The sequence below is a fragment of the Scyliorhinus canicula genome, chromosome 3 (assembly GCF_902713615.1).
Source record: "Scyliorhinus canicula chromosome 3, sScyCan1.1, whole genome shotgun sequence".
NCBI lineage: Eukaryota > Metazoa > Chordata > Chondrichthyes > Carcharhiniformes > Scyliorhinidae > Scyliorhinus > Scyliorhinus canicula.
In genome coordinates, this window is record NC_052148.1 from 254808605 (window position 1) to 254826825 (window position 18221).

The window sequence follows — 18221 nt, forward strand, 5'->3', positions numbered from 1 at the left end:
CAGTCCATCACACGAACCTGCCTCCCATCCATTGACTCCATCTACACCTCCCGCTGCCTGGGGAAAGCGGGCAGCATAATCAAAGACCCCTCCCACCTGGCTTACTCCACTCTTCCAACTTCTTCCATCGGGCAGGAGATACAGAAGTCTGAGAACACGCACGAACAGACTCAAAAACAGCTTCTTCCCCACTGTTACCAGACTCCTAAATGATCCTCTTATGGACTGACCTCATTAACACTACACCCTGTATGCTTCATCCAATTCCGGTGCTTATGTAGTTACATTGTATACCTTTGTGTTGCCCTATTATGTATTTTCTTTTATTCCCTTTTCTTCCCATGTAGTTAATGATCTGTTGAGCTGCTCGCAGAAAAATACTTTTCACTGTACCTCGGTACACATGACAATAAACAAATCCAATCCAATCCAAATGGTGCGCACTGAGGTGTAGCAGGATAGGTATGGCTCACTCTCTTCTGCTCAGCTCCCACCCTGAATCCTAATTCCATTTATATGCGAAGAATGTGCGTATCTGAAGAGCTACCGCAGAAACAGCTCATTTTCGCAGAGGGGCATGAGGGTGCAGTTTTTTTTTGTGGTGGAATGCAGAAATGTACTCTGTGCAGTTTGTCATTCCCATAATATGTCATAAGCGGATTCAGGCCAAGTTGAAGACTGATGCCAGGAAGCACATCTTGAAGCACTGGGATTAATGGTGTCTGGTTATGTATGGAGGCAAAAACTCTGGAATCATCCAAGAGATATTGCAATAGGGAATCATCAGTTTGTGTGGAGGGATGAACTCGAAGGGCCAGATGCAGTTTGCCTGTGCTTCGCTTAGTGATGATACAGAATTGGCTAGATTAGAGTGCGGTATCTGACCAACTAAAACCAATCATTAATTGCAGTTCCCTTCACAAAAACTGATCCCATGCAAATTATTTCCTCCCTCTCTTTGGTCCCCTGAGCTGAGCGTCCAACCTGGTATCTTCTCCATTACAACGTCTTCCACCACTCTATCACTGACCATTAGGGGCCTCACGGTAGCATGGTGGTTAGCATCAATGCTTCACAGCTCCAGGGTCCCAGGTTCGATTCCCGGCTGGGTCACTGTCTGTGTGGAGTCTGCACGTCCTCCCCGTGTGCGCGTGGGTTTCCTCCGGGTGCTCCGGTTTCCTCCCACAGTCCAAAGATGTGCGGGTTAGGTGGATTGGCCATGATAAATTGCCCGTAGTGTAAGGTTAATGGGGGGATTGTTGGGTTACGGGTATACGGGTTACGTGGGTTTAAGTGGGGTGATCATTGTTCGGCACAACATCGAGGGCCGAAGGGCCTGTTCTGTGCTGTACTGTTCTATGTTCTATGTTCTATCCCTGGTCTCAACCCATCTCCTGCTGAAATCCTCATTCAAAATTCTGTTATTCCCAGACTCAACTAATCCAACGGTCTCCTGGCTGGCCTCCGATCCTCCAGCCGCCTCAGAAAACAGTAGCGGCTGGTCCATTGAATTTATTCAAGGCAGTGTTAGATAGAGTTTTGATAAACAAGGGAATCAAGGGTTATGGGGGGTGGGTTGAGGTGGTGCAGCTGTGGGGGTGGGGGGCAGAAGGGAAAGTGGAGTTGAGTCTACAATCAGATCAGCCATGATCTTATCGAATGACAGAGTAACCCCAAAGGGTCTCCTGCTGTTAAGTCCTGTGGGCGAGATTCTCCGCACTCCCGACGGTGCGGAGAATAGCGTGGCTCGTAAAATTTTACGGGCACGCTGTTCCGACGCCCTCCCGCTATTCTCCCCCCCCCCCCACGCCCAACTCCCGACACGAATCGCTGCCACCGTTTTTTTACGGCCGGCAGCGATTCACAGCTGATAGATGGGCCGAGTTCCCAGCCCTTTACGGCTGTTTTTACGAACGGCAAACACACCTGGTCTGGCCGTTCGTAAAAACGGCCGTAAACACTCGCATTTTATAACCATGGCATCGATTGGCACGGCAGTACCACGGCCGTGCCAAGGGTGCCATGGGCCCGCGATCGGTGGGCACCGATTGCGGGCAGCGGGCCCGATGCCCGCGCACTATTTCCGCCGCCCCGCAGTATCCATTCGCGGGGCGGCTGAGGGGCATCCCGGCCCGCGCATGCGCGGGTTTCGCGCAAATACGCGATGACGTCATCCGCGCATGCGCGGGTTGGAGTCTTCCAATCCGCGCATGCGCGGCTGACGTCATATGACGCGTCAGCCGGCGCTAACTTGGGCAAGTGGGCTTAACGAAATTCCCTATTCCCCGGTCGGGAAGGGGGGGGGGCTGGCGTCAAACCCGCCCGGGTTTGACGCCAGCCTTACGATTTCTCCCGGTTTGGGAGAATCGCGCCCATAGTTTCTTGTTATTAAATTGTAAATTGCCAAGTGGGAATGTGAAGAATATGACACTTACAGTGCAATGAGTATCCACACTACCCACTCTATTTTAGGGCCCCATAATAAGACAAACTGGATTTTCCCCCTTCTGTCCCCCTCCACAAAAGCCAGAATATATATTATTTCCCCCTATTTTCACCCTGATTTTGAACTTGCTCATGGAGTAGGCCAGCGTAAAATTATACACTTGGGCTAGTGAGCAGGGAGGCAAGGAAATTGGCTCCAGGCAAAAACAGCTGCCACATGCTTTCACCATCACTAATTTAACACTTGGAGCCTGCTGCCTTGTGTTGGCAGAAAGCCTGCATTTATTCCGTGTGAACTGCCCATTGTAACAAGAGGTAGCCAAGCTACCTGTTTTGGACAATTTGACTCTGAAAAGCTAATATAAATGAGGCATCAGCTGCTTAGAATTAAAAAAACAACTTTTGCTTCGCAATATTCGCAAAAAAGGGCGGGATGGTAGCACAGTCTTTAGCACTGTTGCTTCACAGTGCCATGGTTCCAGGTTCGATTCCCGGCTTGGGTCACTGTCTGTGCGGAGTCAGCACGTTCTCCCCGTGTCTGTGTGGGTTTCCTCCCACAAGTCCCAAAAGACGTGCTATTAGGTGAATTGGACATTCTGAATTCTCCATCAGTGTACCCGAACAGGGGCCGGAATGGGGCGACTAGGGTTTTTTCACAGTAACTTCATTGCAGTGTTAATGGAAACCTACTTGTGACACTTATAAAGATTATTGTTACTGAATTTTAAGTATTGCTGAAAAAATAGACAGGCAGCTGAAACTTTTTGTTTAACACTCATCAGGGGAGAGGCAAGAATGGCAGATTGCAAAGGGAGCCAGCATTGCAGCCCATCGCTAATTGCCCTTGAGAAAGTGGTGTGAGCTACCTTCTTGAACTACTACTACAGTGCACTTGGTGTAGGTACACCCACAGAGCTGTTAGGAAGTTCTAGGATTTTGATCCAGCTGCAGTGAAGGGTTCCAAATAAGAATGGTGCGTAGCTTGGAGGGGAACTTACAGATGGTGTTCCCATGCAACTGCTGCCCATGTCCTTCTAGGTTGTAAAGGTCATGGGTACTACTGTGCCACTTGGCATGATTAACATGATGCCCTCTTCCAGCTAGTGGAGAGCTGATCGAGCCCCAGAAATCACAGATATGGTTCTCTGGAAAGCATCCAAATTAGTAACGATGTAGCACAGTCCAGTGAGAAACTAGTGCATCTGTTTCAGTGAACAACTTTTGTCAACATCTTCCAAACTCACAATCTCTACCACCAAGAAAGACAAGGGCAGCAGACACACGAGAACTCTACCACCTGCAACTTCCCTACCAAGTCACTCACCATCCTGACTTGGAACTGTATTGCCATTCCTTCACTGCTGCAGGGTCAAAGTCCTGGAATCCCTCCCAAATAGCACTGTGGACGTACCTGCACCACATGAACTGCCGTGGTTCAAAATGGCGGCTCACCACCACTTTCTCAAGGGAAATCGGGGATGGGTAATAAAAGCTGGAATGGCCAGCAGTACCCACATCCCAGGAATGAAACAAAAATTATTAAGGCTAAGAATATATATGGATGGGAGCAGGAAGTTAAAAAGGAACATCGATTAAGCATGAGCAAAACCATGGCAAATGGAATTCAGTGTGGGGAATTCCGATCAAGCTTTCCGCCAAGGTAACAGGAATGTTAAGGGCATCTTGAAAGTCACCTTCTGTGGCAATAGTGTGTGACATGAACCCCACTCCAACCTGTCTTGGGGTGAAGCTGGGCTGTATGCTGACCTTGCATAACGAGCTGAAGGAAGGTAACATCCAAAACAAAGTGTTAACCTCGCCCAGAAACTAGCTGGGGTGCATCAGTAATGGATCCTGTGCACTATGTGACTGGATACTGAGCACCACAATTAAGCAACGCAGTGCAGTGTATCACTGAATCTTCAAGTTGACCCCAATGCCCTGGCTGCCCGTGTTCATTCTCCCACCATTAACTGAAATTTCACAATCCTCCAGGAAGTCAAGGAAACAAACAGCTCCCCATCCACCAGGATCTCAATGATGCCCTATAGCAACACCCGAAGATAAACAAGTCCTTTTGGGTCCACCCGTTTAACTATTGACAATTCGACCTGTGCTCTGATCAAGTTTGTGAAGCTGAATGGAGTTCACAAGTGGTCACAGATACCTCATTAAAGACCCGATGTAAAGGGTCTTCCGTGAAGCTCGTGGGCAAACTTCAACCTACTGCTGCACAAATCTTGGCAGATATGATTCTTGATACACAAATGAAAATCCTCCCGCCTGTGACTCGTCACAACTAGCCATGGAACACATACAACTCGGTGTCTAAGGAGTCAATACTCCAATACTTCTGACACAGGTTATCTAGCTTAATCACATAAATGTAAAGTTAGAATTGTTGCTCTTTATCTACATCAGCCACAGGAAAGACAGAGATCAAGAGAGACAAATTGGACAATTTCCTTCATAGTAAGAGATTAAAAAGTATGAAAGAATGAAGAGATTTATGTGTTCACGTACACAAATCACGACATTCTCCTTGTGAGACAGCAACCAGCTGAAGAATGTATATATTGTAAAAAAAAAAGAGAAGTTAAGTGGAATCATTTTCTAAATTTCTGTGTCTGGGGAGAAGGGAGGAAACTTTTAGGGCGTGATTCTCCGAAACCTGGAGAAACCGTGAGGCTGGCGTCAAAAACGGGCGGGTTTGACGCCAGCCTCCGCCCCCCCGACCGGGAACCGATTCTGGTCCCCGGTCGGGGCTAGCATGCCGCGGCCGTGAACTCCGGCATCGCGGGCTTAACGAATTTCGTTAAGCCCGCTTGCCAGAGTTTGCGACGGCTGACGCGTCACATGACGTCAGCCGCGCATGCGCGGATTGGAAGACTCCAACCCGCGCATGCGCGGATGATGTCACCGCGCATTTGCGCGAAACCCGCGCATGCGCGGGCCGGGATGCCCCTCAGCCGCCCCGCGAATGGATACAGCGGGGCGGCGGAAGGACAAAGAGTGCGCGGGGTAAGTACCCGCTGCCCGCGATCGGTGGGCACCGATCGCGGGCCCATGGCACCCTTGGCACGGCCGTGGTACTGCCGTGCCAATCGGTGCCATGGTTCCCAAGATCCCAACTTTACGGCCGTTTTTACGAACGGTCAGACCAGGTGTGTTTGACGTTCCTAAAAACGGTCGTAAAGGGCTTGGACTTCGGCCCATCGGCCAGCTGAGAATCGCTGCTCGCCGTAAAAAAATGGCGGGGAGGTGGGTGCGGGGGGGGGGGGGGGGAGAATAGCGGGAGGGCGTCAGACTAGCGTGGCCGTAAAAATTTACGACCCCCGCTATTCTCCGCACCGTCGTGAGTGCGGAGAATCGCCCCCTTAGTACTTTTGTTAAATTATGTACACAGGGAATTGCAAATAACATTATTGGGGTCCATTGTGTTTAGACACTAGGCCATCACGCAAATTATTGTACAAGGAAAGAAGAAATTAACTTCTTGCTTTTAGATGATCTTGTTTTGACAGTAGTGGCCGGAATTCTCCAGCCGTTCCCTGGCGGCTGGATTCTCTGGTCCCGTCGACATTGCACCCCTGTCCACATGTTTCTCGGCTACATGGGGGGGCGTCTTCAGTGAGAGAATCCTGCTGCCAGTGAACGGCGCAGCGCCTCCTGCTGCCGAGAAACAGACGGCTGGGGGACCGGCGAAACCAGCCCAGTAATACAATAGAAATGAAAGGGTCAAAATATTCTAATGGCAGTTAACAGTCAACAGAAATACGTAATCTAACAACATCAACGCCTAGCATACACAATCTACAAAACCATGATCACTAAAAGGCTTGTGGGGATTACTTTAAGAGTTCGATCGCGCGACATACTGACGCTGTCATCAGCGGTTTGGGCTGGCTAACAGTCAGTTGATATGAGCAGCCTGTGAGTAAACACCTTTCCAATAAAGCTCTTGTTTGTTTGTGCCTTTGTGGTCCACAAGTTTCTTTTAAAATACCACAACCTCTTAAAGCATCAGTGCCCACTGCTAACTCTGGCTTAACAATGCAGGTAGGTAGCAACTAATTTAAGCAATGCAATGAATGTGCTGAGTGGATGGGGGTGCCAATAAGTAGTGATTTGAGGTTTTGACCCTTTTCCTCCAACGTGGGGCGGTCAAACTTCCAAGACTGCTGGGGAGTCTCCAGGAATTAAAGGTTATGTCATGAAACTTGGTGCACAATCAATCACTACTGAAGCGAGACTGTAGTCCAATTGAAGGCTTTAATGAACAAGTAGTTACCGCAGCAGCTCCGGTACAGAATGACTGCTGTGGGTGAAACACAGACTCTTATGCTCCGCCTGCTGGGCGGAACCAGCAGGCAGGTTCTACCACTCATACTACAGTATAAGGTACATCCCACCTAGATACCGCGATACTCCTAATATAGCCTGCCACAAAACTCCCTGAATATGTCCCCCTCTGTTAACACCTCACTTGACCACTGCCTCAGCACATCTGCTGTTTTACTCCTGGCTGGTCAGCCACATCCTACTCTCCATAAACATGAAGTCATCAAATTTCTGCTGACCATGTCCTAACTTGCACCAAGTCCCATTTATCCTTCACCCATGTGCTTGCTGAGATACATTGTATCCCTGTTAAACAATGCCTCAACTTTTAAATTCCCATCCTTATTTTCAATTCCCTCCATGGCCCCATCCCGGGGTCAGGATCAAACCCGGATCCTCAGCGCTGTGAGGCAGCAGTTCTAACCATTGCGCCACCGTGCTGCTCTCTGATTGTCCATTTTGAGGAGCACCCAGTGTAATCCCCTTTTCTATTGGAGAACAAGGAGAACGTTTGCATTTATAGAACACATTTCAAGGCTTCCTGGAGGTTCCAAAGCATTTCATAGCCAATGCAATACTTTTGAAGTGTAGTCACTATTAACTGTTGGAAACACAGCTGCTAATTTACACACATTCCACAATATACTAATGCGATAATGCTTTGGTGATGTTAGTGGAGTGATGAACGTTGGCCGAGATAGCGGGAGAACTCCTGAACTCTTTGTAAGACAGTACCTCCACTGAGACACTCTCAGTATTACACTGGCCTGTCAATTTGTATTTTGTGTTAAAGGGCAAAATCTTCCAGTCTCACCAGCAGTGGGAAGTGTGGAGGATGGGGGAAATTAATTTGGCATGCAGCCGAAAATCAGCATCCTGACATTAGGATGAAATGTAGGAATTCTGTTCTCACCTTTAAAAGACGGCTTCAAGGCAGGTTGAGCTTCCTGACAAGCCTTGCTGGAAAGTCTTTTGCATGCATTAGCGTGTCATGCATACTCACTAAAAGGCCACCTCACATGAATTAAGTTCCGCCGCCAAATTAGGTTTCTCCATTAGCGGAATTTATAACGTGCAGTTTTACGACTGCACACAGGTGGTGTGCACCTGGCGAGCTTGACTTCTTCCATGCCTTCTTGGGGATTGCGTGCAACTTGACTCATCTAGGTTACTGGTATCACAAGCTGCGCCAAGGCTGGACATGGGAAGCAGGTGAAGATTGGAAGAGAGGGAGGCTGCTGAACGCTTGTTAGACCGTGCCGTATCACTTCTCCCTTGTGGCAAAGTTTATGCAGAGAAACACATTTAACCACAAGTCTATCAGGCAGTTGTCTGCATGTAACATCCTAGAAGCCCTACAGGAAACAAAGGTGGTGGATCCTGTTGGATGGTTCCCTAAGCAGACTGTCAGAGACATTTGGCAGAATGCCTCATCATCAAGCACCACGATGCAGCTTTGCTGGTGGTGGGAAAGACCCTCCATGTCAGATCCTTCCTCACGTTGCCCTCAAGGTGACTGTGGTGGGGAAGAGACTGTTGTCCAACTCCTCATGGAATGTACCTTTGCAAAGAAGGTCTGTAGAGGGATACACTGCATTTGTTGAGGTTCATCCTGAGCAGCTCCATTATGCAGGACTCTGTGCTCTCCGAGCTGTTCCCAGGGATTGCACACCTTGACCAACATCAGCTGCAGCTGGCAGATCATCCAATCAAGAGTGAAAGACACTCTTTGGTCTGCCTGAAACCTGCTGGTTTTCCACTGCAAAGAGTTGTCTTTGGCTGAGTGTTGCAGACTGGCACATTGCAAAGCCCAGGACTATGTGCTGAGGGATGCACTAAAGCTTGGGCAGTCACCGCAGAGACGCAATGGGAAACGTCGTTGTCTAAGACCTTCGACCACAGCCAACCAAGAGACTGGAATTTGTGTAGAGCCCCCTCGGGCTGTCTGACTTACATTGAACATATTCTGTAAATATTACTACATGTATCACAATTGAAGCACTGCAGATTGCAAACTGATCTATATAATTAGATAATTTAAATATCATTGCACTTTCTGAAATGAGCATATTAAAATATTTTCATGATATTTTAGATGGTTTATGAATAAAGTATATTTTTGCACTAAATAAAAGAAAGTGAGGGAGGAAGTCTAGGTCCCCTTTAAATATGTTGCCCATACCTTCGGCCCCGTGAGGTAGCGGCAGGCAGGGTGACTTCCTGCTCACACCAGCCCATGATTGGTTGTTTTCCACATGGATGTGTAAGTCATGAGCTGACCAGCACAAGATTGCGCATGGTCAACTGTCCGGTTCTGAACAGAAAACACTGGCTGAAATTTTCTAGCCAGTCCTGCCGATGGCAAAACCCCACCGCGGATTCCCGTGAACAACGGGAACATCCGTGACAGCGGCGGGAGTGGAAGATCCTACTGCCGTCCAATGGCGGACCACCTCTGCTGCCACAAACTATACTGTGCCGGGGGGGGGGGGGGGGGGGGGGGGATGGAGGTGGAAAATCCCGCCCTCTGACCTAACCTCGACTCCAGAATGGAAGATTCTGCCTAAAGTCACCGGGAGAGGGATTTGAATGGACAATGTGACTCAGGGTGAGAGCATCACCACTGAGCCATTGCTAACACAGGAAGTGCTGACCAGCTTTTATACATGATTTCACAAGCAATGTGCACTTGTATCTCATCCGGAATAAATCTTTCATCCAATTGTCTCACTCCAGCTGGCAAACCATCCAACCATTGCTAAATGTACATTTTTTGTGATCACATTCAAGGACAGATGTCACGTAAACTAAATTTGATGCACACATGCTCAGCTTAGTTTTTTTTTATTTTAGAGTACCCAATTATTTTTTCCAATTAAGGGGCAATTTAGAGTGGCCAATCTACCTATTCTGCACATCTTTGGGTTGTGGGGGTGTAACCCACGCAGACACGGGGAGAATGTGCAAACTCCACACGGACAGTGACCCATGGCCAGGATTCGAACCCGGGTCCTCAGCGCCGTGGGCAGCAATGCTAACCACTGTGCCACCGTGCTACCCTTGCTCAGCTTAGTTTAACCCCATTATCAGCTGTCAGTTAAATAAACATTCCTAACTCAGTGTCCTTATAACATCTAAGCTGTGGCTCCATTAGTCGCACCCTTGCCTCTGAATTGTTAAGGTTCCACGTTTAAGACCCACTTCAGGGCTTGTGTGCACAGTGATCTACGTTGATACTCCAGTGCAGGACTATGGGAGTGCTCCACTGTTTGGGGGTGCTGTCTTTTGGCTGAGAAAATCTTGTTTGCTCTCTCAGGTAGACATCAGCGATACCATAGCAGCATTCAAAGGAGAACAGAGGAGTTATCCCTGGTGTCCTGGTCCAAACATTTATCTCTCCGTCGCTTCCATATTGGTACTTGTGGGAGCTTGCAGTCAACAACTTGGCTGCAGAATTTCCTACATTACAACACTTGATGAAACGTCCTTCATTGTCTGTTGAGTGCTTTGAGAAGTCTGGAGCTTGTGAAAAGCACCACACAAATGCAAAACTGTCTCTCTTACAGTATTTATATAACCGCAGGGCAGGGAAAATTGCAATATTAATGACTGAAAGTTGTGCCTGTGCACATTTTGTTCAGTGGGGTTGGTGTATGAATCATATGCACAGCGACAGGCGTTTTAAAGAAAGCTTTGAAACCAACATCAGCAGCATGTTACATCCTGCATAGGTACCACCCCAGAAACCTTGTAGCAGCTACATGCAAGCACATGTATTTTGTTAACAGACCTTGTATTAAGATTTAGGGATTATTCATGATTAGGTTAATGGTACTATGAACAGATATTCCAAACCTTCAGACCCACAAACATTTGAATAGGCCATGTCAGCAAATAATATATAAAGATATACATATACTGAACTGGATCAACAATAACCTCCACATCATGAGTTGTCTGCATGGAACAACATTATGATAGAGTAAGGGAAGTTTGGAAGGTCTTTTGAAAGGGCCAGTGGATCCAGTGATTGCACTCCATATGGGGGGAAATAATGCAGCGAGAAAAAATATCCTTTAAAAGTTGCAGGCCCAAGGTTGACTGTGAGACTCAAACACAAGGGAAGCAATTTAATGCCCACTGGCACACTTTTATATGTTCAACAAAGGGGAGGAATTGTCCAAGAAAATCAAAGAAGCAGAAGATTGGCTGCCAATCTGGAGTGAATACCACAATGTTGCTGTTCTCAAAAAGAAGTGGGGTGGCAGGGGTAAGGGGGAGTGATGCCTGAAAAGAAAGAGCCATTTGTGATGTTGGCTAGAAGAGGGACCAGGAAGGGAAGTTGGGTAGTCACTGGTTTAGCGGCTATGGGGTTCAGTCAGCATGATTCAGGTCCAGCTGACACATTTAGCTTGGAGACAGAATGGGGAGCAAACGGCAGAGAAATTAGAAAGCGACGGCTTAACTTAAACTTTGATATATACTGATGGTATATGCAGTGTGTGCAATATTTATACACATTTATATTGAGGCAAAGTGGCATTCTAGTAATTATTCTATGCCTCCATGTTTCTGTTAAGTGCAATATTACCTGAATGACATCAACTGATTAAACCATCACCTGCAGCCGGCACAAAAAATATTCAGAACATAGACATGAATTTTCAGAACAAAAAAAGGCGCTTATAGATTACCAGCCACTGTGCTCTGCAAACCTCCATCGGGGAGGTTAACTTAAGAATGGTTGGTGTACCCACATCAACCTCCTCTCTTAATTTTGATAGAGTTGCTAGCCTTTTAAATTAACCTATTAGTTTCCTTAAATAACCAAATGTTCAATGCATGACAGGGGCGATCTATCTGAATGGAGACAGAGTCCCGTAGCGCGAGATTAGCCGGGTGTTTCCCAACGCTCAGAGCATCGAGAAACACCTCTCTATCTAACACTCATCTGGGTAGATTGGGGGTCTCAGTGGGGAACCCCCCGATGGGCCGCACTTACCCTTGTTTTCTGCACTGAGGAACTCCGCTCACTCGAACTCCTCAGTGCGGCGAGAGATTGGGACGCCATGTTTTAAAAATGGACACACAGGCCAACATGACCCCCGCCAAGCCCAAACTCATGATAAGGTGGTTCCTCCCCCCCCCCCCCCCCACACTGCCACACACCTGCGCAGGGCGCCCCGGTCCAATCACTGCCATGCAAAAAATGCCAGCTTGGCACCTTGGCAGTGCCTGACAATGACCCTCCCAGCTGACAGTGCCACCTTGGAACCTTGGCAGTGCCAGGCTGGCACCCAGGTGGCACTGCCAGGGTGCCTACATGGCAACAGCAGCACCAGGGTACCACCCTGCCCAGAGGTCATGCACCTGGGGGCCTCCAATCCCCTGGGAGACCCCCACGATTGCCGTTCCGTCTGGTCCCCATTTGTGGAGAGCAGCACTGAACGGCGCTACCTGAGGTCTCCAAGGCAAAGGGGTTAGATCCCAACGTCTTGATTAGATCCGGGGAATGTATATTAGATAGCGTGTCTCACTCTAATATGCAGATTTACCAGAAAATGATCCCACCCATAATGGACGGGATTTACATTGCAACGTTTTGCGAGATCGCGTTCGATCTTGTGAGGCGTGGTGAGCCAGGTAGATCTATCAGTCGTGTTGCACCGCTCCGTGCTGCTTTGTGGGCCCAACCCAATCGGTGGATCCTGCCCAACATCTTTTTTATTAAGTTAACATGTTTGTTTATTAAATTGATTTACTTTGCTTGATGTAATAATCTGCTGGCTTCATTAAAATTTCCCACTTACCTTATTAAGTTAGATAATTTATTAAATATCCAACCTGTTTTATAAAATGAACCTATTAATTTTATCGAATTCTCTTTGTACCTCATCCTACTTGTTTCATTACGCTTCTCAGTTCATTTAATTTGTTCCATTAAGTTAGCCCATTCAAGTTAAATTGTTTTAATAAATTAATTTATTTTCTTAAATGAATGCACTTGCTGTGTTAAGTCTACCTAGATCTTAATAATGTCCTGCTTGTATCGACAGCACCTCTCAAACCCATGACATCCACCCCATAGAAGGACAGGGGCAGCAGGGTTATGGGAACACCATCACCACCAAGTTCCCCTTCAAGTCACACAACTTCCCAGCTTGGACGTATATCGTCACTCCATCATTGCTGGGTCAAAATCCTGGAACTCCCTACCCAACATCATAGAGCGAGTATAAACTGAAGTAGTTTAAGAAGGTCCACCACCATCTGTTCAAGGGAAACTAGGGATGTGGGCAATATAGCCATAGAATCATAAAATAATACAGAACAGGAGGAGGCCATTTGGGCCATCGAGCCTACAATGTCTCTTTTGAAGAGAAACCCAGTTAGTCCCACTCCCTCACTTTTCCTCCATATTCCTGCAATTTATTTTACTTCATTCCATTTCAAAAGCTACGACTGAACTTCTCTGCACCAATGTATCAGGCAGTGTATTCCAAATCCTAAGGGTTCATTATATTAAAAAGATTTTCCTCACGTAGCCTCTGGTTATTGGCCAACAGAAACAGATGCTCTTTGTTTTCACTAAATAGTCTCTTCATGAATTTTAATATCTCTATCAAATTTCCCCAGTTATCCTTCTCTGCTTTCAGGAGAACAGCCCCCACCTTCTCCAGTATATCCAAGTAGCTGTAAGCCCGCATCACACGGACCATTCTTGTAAGTCTCTTCTAACCTCTCCAAAGCCTTTATTCTGTATCTAACCAGTGCTGGCCCTGATTTTGGACTGCTTGATGATGATGAAAGTTTCCCAAAATGGCATATCTTTTATTCCTTGGGACAAGACTACCCTCGGCAAACATTGGTCGGCATGGTGGCACAGTGGTTAGCACTGCTGCCTCACAGTGCCAAGGACCCGGGTTCAATTCCAACCTTGGGTGACTGCCTGTGTAGAGTTTGCACAATCTCGCTGTGTCTACGTGGGTTTCCTCTGGGTGCTCCAGTTTCCTCCCACAGTCCAAAGGTGTACAGGTTAGGTGGATTGGCCATGCTAAATTGCCCCTTAGTGTTCAAAGGCTAGGTGAGGTTGTGGGGATGGGGCAGGGACATGGGTCTTGATGGGGTCCTCTTTCGGAGGGTTGGTGCAGACTGGACAGGCCGAATAGACTCCTTCTGCATGGATTCGATAATAATGCTGAATGACTCCTGCTCCCTCCATCGAGTCTGTAATTTTAAACAAGCTGGATGCTCAGCAGTCTGCAATGACACATTCCATCTATCTAGCTCTGTTTGTGAATTGGTGGATTGTGGTGGAATCCAAAGTTTCAAACAAGTATTTTTGAGATGCTCCCAAACTGAAAAGGGAAACCAACAATGGAAACTGAGAAAGGAAACAGATCCCTCCCAGTTTCTAGGCAAAATAAGACTGAAATTGAGAATGGAAACCTGAACTTCAGGGAAGATTGAAACATTTAAGAGGACACAGAACTATTTGTGCTCAGTAAATGATGATGATTCCAATGGTGCAGTACAGGCAGGCTGAAAGAGACAGGGGTTAGATCCAGAAGCTGAGTTAAGCAATGGTACAGTTGCAGCAACTGCTTATGTTACTTGAAGGTAACATTTGTAGATTTACGCTACGCAAACTATTGTAAGCAGAGTCGAGGGTGTTGTGCAGACATATGCCATTTTTGATGAAGACTGTGTCCAGGGAACTCAGGTTGGTTGTGCGTTGTTGTCAGCTGGGGATCTAGATAAACTCTAGATGAAGCGGAGCTGATATTCTTTGTGAGGAAGACAGAGTTTTGAAGAACTTTATGACTGAGATTAATGAGCTATTTGCTGAGAGGATTGCTGAGACAATGGAACAATCCTCCCAGTTGTATCTGCCATTTAACATTTAATTTATAGTTTATAATCAACCACAATTTGCTTGTAATTCAGGGTTAAGATGGGCTTTAGGCTATAGGTGGTTATTGTTACAACCAACAACAACCCCCCCCCCCCCCCCACCCCCCCCCCCCCCCCCCCCCCCCCCCTGATGACGTTCCCCAAATATGTTGACCCTGGGGTGATCCCTCAATTGTTACAATCCTGCTGGGTGACCTGGAAATTGGTATGCTCCAGATGAGGATGGTTCCTTTCTTCAATCAAACCCCTCTGTTGATTGCAACAGATTGGTGTTAAAAAAAACCCTTCCTTCGTGGATACCTTTTCCCAGCCCCAATATTTTCACTTTAGAAAGAGACCATTTAACCAGGCTTTATTGTGTAGAATGAGTTAATTCACTAATTAAGGCAAGATTCATATAGATTAGAAGTGGTAATTAAGTCCAAAGTAAGTTAACAAAAAGGTATATGAAACAGTCCTCGACTGGTGAGGAGTAGATGGTTGAGCATTGCCGCCATTGCGATTTGAGATTCCAGTAACACTGACATCAGCAGGTAAATAGTTGGTTTTGTGGTTCCGGTAGGGCTGCAGACGAATCAACAGTTGTGAGATTTCGGTACTCTGCAGTTTGGTGGAGGAGCTACCCTGTTTCTGTTTCAGCTGTGGTCTTTGCTGACATTGCTTACTTCAACAATCAGAGAAAGAGATGGACATATACCGGCAAAAGGCTTTATAATAATAATTTATTGTCACTAGTGGGCTTATATTAACACTGCAATGAAGTTACTGTGAAAAGCCCCTAGTCGTCACACTCTGGCACCTGTTTGGGTACACCGAGGGAGAATTCAGAATGTCCAATTCACCTAACAGCACGCCTTTCGGGACTTGTGGGAGGAAACCAGAGCACCCGGAGGAAACCCACGCAGACACGGGGAGAACGTGCAGACTCCGCACAGACAGTGACCCAAGCCGGGAATTGATCCTGGGACCCTGGTACTGTGAAGCAACTGTGCTAACCACCGTGCTACCGTGCTGCCCACTGGTGGTGGCGGGAAACACAGAAATTAGCAAGGAGAAGGGAGACTGTACATAAATGAAGTGGATCTATGACAGGGACAGAAAAAGAAGCTGTCCTCTAGGCAGCAAGGTCACTTTTATAAATAACCTCATGGCATACCATTTATGGTGGTGTCTTGGTGCTGGATGAAAAAGCAGATCACAGAGTCAGGAGGAGGGCAGGCTCCACTCACGTTGGCAATCACATCAGTGTGATATTCAAAAGGGAACCTGCAACCCAAGTAAAGTTTACTTTAAAGTAGATTGATGCAATGTTTCAGTTGTGGCTGTCCTCTGTAAAATATCAATATAGGAATAGAAGGTGGATCATATCATCTGCTACATCACCTCTATTTTTATGTCCAGCTAAGTGGGACAGCCGCCGTCTTGTTTTATTCTCACTTATCCAATCATGGCCAGAGAATCTCCAGCAAATGACTCCTTTCCCACTCTGCAACCATTGCCTCTCGAGAATCTATCCTTGGTGCCTGTCTCATTCCTCATTTACAAGCCAATCCTCACCAACACTGTCCAAAACCATGCCTGTATGCTCTACCGCACCAGTAGGTGTGGTAAATTATAAACCTAGTAATTCACATTGTGTTCTATTATATGTATTGTGTCCTTGTGGGCTCTGTATACGAGCCGTCGCGCGGCTCTGCCCATAGGAGGAGATGAGGAGTTTGTACTGGGCTCCACCCTTGGCTCCGCCCATGGCTTAGCCCATGGCTCCTCCCACTAACCGGAAGTATAAAGCTCTGCAGTCGTGAGCCTGCTGCTAGTTCATCTCGTCGCAGGCAGGCTCTGTTGTAAGATTATTAAAACCACTGTTCACTTCCAATCACGTGTCTTGCGAATTGATGGTCACAGCAATTTAATAATCTTAGTAAACTTGAAGAAAACTACTATCGAATCAGCCCTCAAACCTGACCGACTAGAACTCGTCCCGCAGGCTGCAGAGGCGAAAGAAATCTTTCTACACTGGATCAGATGTTTCAAGGCCTACTTGGCTGAAACAAGCACATCAGAAACTACAGAGAAGCAGAAACTCAGTCTACTGCACGCAAGGGTGAGCCACCGTATCTCTACTCAACTTAACAGTACTTCATCGATCGAATGTACGTGAGGCCATCAACGAGGTCTACGCGCGCCATGTTTTTACAACCCGCCGCCATCACCCCGCGGAGTCGCTGGAAGAATTCCTGCGCGATTTAAAAGCTTTAGCTCGGGACTGCAATTATCAAGCTGTATCAGCCGCCCAACATATGGAGCTCGCTGTCCGAGATGTATACGTGGCAGGGCTCAGGTCCAACTATGTGCGCCAGCGGTTGCTTGAAAAAGGGGCCCAGAACTTGGAGGACACTGTAGAGTTAGCTACAACTATGGAGGTCTCGTTCCGCAGCCTCACCTCGTTCCCCGCGGACCAAGCGACCCCATCATGGGCCCCTGACCAGCGACTGCCCCAGGCCTGCGCCGCACGGCCACCCACCCACTACGCAGCTCCAGTGTGCCATTTTTGTGGGCAGCCTCAACACCCACGGCAGCACTGCCCGGCCCGCAACGCGACCTGCAGCAGCTGCGGTTGCTAATGACACTATGCCCGGGTCTGCCTGGCGAAGAAAACCCCCACTCCAAACTCTCCCGCAGCCCAGAGCACTCGCTTCCCAAACTCGCAGGCCCGCAGGCCCCGAAATGCTGCAGCCTGTATGCCGACTCCGCCCCCACCTGACACGTGTGACTCATGGGGGCCGCCATCTTGACAATCCTCCTCCATGTGGCCGGCCACGTGCGACTCATGGGGGCCACCATCTTGGACGCCATCCTCCTCGCCGCCCGCCACGTGCGATCCACGGGGGCGGCGATCTTGGGATCCATCCTCTTCAACCTCTGAAACTCACCTCGAAGACTACGAGCTCAGCGACAGGAGCCGCCGACTACCCGCAACTCAGCGTGGTCACGTTGGACCAGTCGCGTCCGAAACACCTCCGCAACTCGATGATGACCGTTAAGATCAACGGGTACAGTACACTGTGCCTCTTCGACTCCGGGAGCACCGAGAGCTTCGTACACCCAGATCTGGTAAGACGCTGTTCGCTCCCCATTTTCCCTGTGCGGCAGACTATCTCCCTCGCTTCGGGCTCACACTCTGTTCACCTCCAAATGTGCACCGTCGCGACCCTAACGATTCAGGGCGCCAGCTACTCGAACTTCCAGCTATACCTACTTCCCGAACTCTGCGCCCCACTCTTACTGGGACTCGACTTCCAGTGCAACCTCAAAAGCCTCACACTCAGCTTCGGCAGGCCCCTACCTCCACTCACTATCTGCAGTCTAGCGACGCTAAAAATCGACCCCCCTCCACTCTTTGCTAACCTCACTCCGGACTGCAAACCCGTAGCCACTCGTAGCAGGCGGTACAGCCTGCAGGACAGGGTGTTTATCAGAACCGAGGTCCATAGGCTCTTACGTGAGGGGGTCATAGAGGC

At 48.0% G+C, this 18221-nt stretch overlaps 1 protein-coding gene across 1 annotated transcript in view; it reads right to left on the reverse strand.

The window, feature by feature from the left end:
• LOC119963456 (insulin-like growth factor-binding protein-like 1) overlaps positions 1 to 18221 on the reverse strand; it is a 57247-nt gene that overhangs the window by 13139 nt on the left and 25887 nt on the right. The window lies entirely within an intron of this gene.